Genomic DNA, 3,115 nt, shown 5'->3' on the forward strand with positions numbered 1-3,115 from the left:
ATTACCCTGTGGTGAGTCTATGGTTAACCTTGGCCAGTACACACTCCTGGTCCTATGTGAGCTGATCAGTGAAAACTCTGGGCCTTAGCCATTTCATCGCTGTGTGTGTGTGTGTGTGTGTGTGGGGGGGGTTATGTGATGTTCGATCAAAGCATTGGTAGACACAGTTTTATATACGTGTGCGCCATCTAGTGGTATATTACTGAAAATGAACGTTGGGATTTTTGTAGACGGTGGAGCTCTCTGCTACAGTGTGTTCCTGATTCCATTCCAAACCTAGAAGAAGACAGAGATTCAAAAATAACGTCCCTCAAAAGAAAAAACCTGAAAACAATCCGTTACAAAATGATTTACACACATGGGAACTTCCACCAGAGTACCTCAAAGCTTTGCCTTTAAACTAGCAGGTAGCATACCTACTCTGTATCTCTGTCGTTGAAGAGTAAACAGACTGCTGTACTTTGGAATGTGGACGTGTGTCCATGATAGAAGTGTGTTCTTTTTTCTCTCCACTGGGATATAGTGATACCAGAGAATCAGACAGGGATGGCTACGGTTTACACATTTCTTCTATGGTGTGTGATGCTGCTGGACTGCCAGCTGTTCCAGGGAGGTAAGTCCTGCTCTCTCTGCTGATGGTTTTAGTAGGTTTCTCACTAGTAATAAGTGTACAACTCTCACAGTTATACACCAGCAGCAACTGTTGCAGCCTTACCATCTCCCTCTCAGTGAGTGTGTGTGGACATGTGTGTGTGTGTGTGTGTGGTGGGGGGGAGTCCTCGAATACGGTATTGAGTTATGATACTTATGATATTTGAAAGATTCTGTAGGGATTTTTCAGATTGAGTTTCGGGTCGGTTATGATGGCAAGGCTTTGCTTAATGATTAACTGTCGTGGTGGCTGCTTTGTGGGTAACAAACTGTAGCGTTTAGCGCTATGAATCTTGGTATGCCATCTCAATTGTGTAATATGTCAACAATGATGAGTGTTGTGTCTTAGATGAGGACCAGGGAAAGTCGCCCCAGTCTGAACCAGGCGTCCTGTAATGATGAGCTGGGCTCCTACACCTGTACCTGTCTACCAGGCTTCACTGGGATGAACTGTGAGGTAGGTAAACACACTGCACACTTACTTGAGTCAAGCCCGTATAAAGAGCATAGGCCTTGACGGAACGTCCTCCGTTTCACTTGGTTCAGGGCAAGTTTTTCCAGGTCACAACAGTTAAGGTCGCTCTGCCATCTTCGCCTGGACGTTTCTCATAAAAACATTGTAATAACACTGTTGGGAAACCAGATGTCAGTCATAACAATTGGAACCTATTACATGTTAACATGTCTCTTTAGCCGTGGGTTGATGATGCATGTTTCTCTTCCCAGTAACAGCCAGGCAGTGTAAGGTGAATAACGGAGAATGTGTTCTGTGGCACCTATGGGGCACAATGTAGCTGTGCAGATGGCTACAAGCTGCTGCAGAATGGAGTCAACTTTAAACCTGAATGTAACCAAAATATTTCACATCTGGTTACACATTTACCAGAATCTTACTTAAGTACTGTGTAGCAACATGTTATTACAGTAGTGTGACTACAATGTCACTACATTAATGTATAGAGGAACTTGATGTCAAGTGTTAGAAAGGATGGTGGTTGCTAACTTTGGATTTGCATGTATACATACAGTACCAGTCATCAGTTGACACACCTCGTCATTCCAGTGTTTTTATTTTATTTCTACATTGTAGAATAGTGAATACATCACAACTTTGAAATAACACACATGGAATCATGTATTAACCCCCCAAAAAAGTGTTAAACAAATCTGAATATATTTTCTATTTGAGATTCTTCAAAGTAGCCACCCTTTGCCTTGATGACAGCTTTGCACACGCTTTGCATTCTCTCAACCAGCTTCATAAGGTTCACCTGGAATGCATTTCAATTAACAGGTGTGCCTTGTTAAACGTTCATTTGTGGGCTTTCTTTCCTTAATGAGTTTCCTTAAACCAAGCACTATGATGAAAGTGGCTCTCATGAGGAGCGCCACAGGAAAGGAAGACCCAGACTTACCTCTGCTGCAGTTTTTGATATATTTTTTTTTAGCACAGCTAAGTCATCACTACTTTTAGAAAATGTTCTTTGTGTAGGACTCTTAAATTCTAGGTTGATACATTTTGATTGATTACAAATGGATTACTAGATTGTTTAATTGATTGTACTCCTCCAGGGGAGCATAACATCTATGCCAAAGAGGGCACAGAGCAGGACCACGAGGTTTTAAAGCAGTACAAACACCCTCTCTGCGACTCTCAGCGGAGTCTGTACAATCATGATATCGCCCTGCTGCGCCTCCACACCCCCATCCTCTTCTCCTCCCACGCCAGACCCATCTGCCTGGGGCCCGAGGTATTTCACCGAAGACTTGGTGAAGGATGAGTCCCCGGCTGGGGTCACACGCATTACAGAAGACAGAGGTGCCATTTACAGAGAGGATGCATTGTAAGGATAGCAGTGGTGCCCGTATCACCAAGTATGTATTTCACGGCCAGCTATGCTGACGTGGCCAAAGACTTGCGCTGGGGGAGAGCGGGGGTCCTCATACCAACTGTTACCATGACATCTGGTTCCTGACTGGGATTGTGAACTGAGGGGAGGAGTGTGCCAAGGAGGGGAAGTATGGGGTGTATACCAGAGTGTACACCAGACTAGCATTACTATAGATGGATACGTCACGTTATGGCGGTGACCAAGGGCATGCTGCATGATGACCTGGACGACTAACGCTTGACCTTTGACCCCCGGGGTCCTCAGGACCCTGTCTTGTTTCAGGTCTCGTTTTCAGGGTTCAATTCATAAGACGTCCATTTTGTATTCAAAGAGAAAGCGTCTCCTTGCATCGTCTTCCTCCAATCAGCTGGTGAGAACATGTTTTACAAGGCAGATACCTGCATGTCCTACAGGTGCCTACTGTACATCATGGTTATTCCTAAAACTATAAGAATCATTTACTGACAGATGAAGGGACGAAGGCAAAACGCTGTCTGCAAACAACTAGCAATTGCTTTATGGTAATTTACTCTCGAGAAGCAAGGATTAAAACAAGGTGCAGAACAAATGTA

At 44.1% G+C, this 3,115-nt stretch overlaps 1 long non-coding RNA gene across 1 annotated transcript; it reads left to right on the top strand.

Annotated features, from left to right (window-relative positions):
• Positions 1–498: 498 nt before the first annotated feature.
• LOC135527051 (uncharacterized) lies at positions 499–1,690 on the top strand. The gene is made up of 3 exons (XR_010453396.1): positions 499–613; positions 1,001–1,108; positions 1,378–1,690. It is a non-coding gene; the product is annotated as an uncharacterized LOC135527051 (long non-coding RNA).
• The last annotated feature ends 1,425 nt before the right edge of the window (positions 1,691–3,115 follow it).

The sequence above is a fragment of the Oncorhynchus masou genome, chromosome 32 (genome assembly GCF_036934945.1).
Source record: "Oncorhynchus masou masou isolate Uvic2021 chromosome 32, UVic_Omas_1.1, whole genome shotgun sequence".
NCBI classification, from domain to species: domain Eukaryota; kingdom Metazoa; phylum Chordata; class Actinopteri; order Salmoniformes; family Salmonidae; genus Oncorhynchus; species Oncorhynchus masou.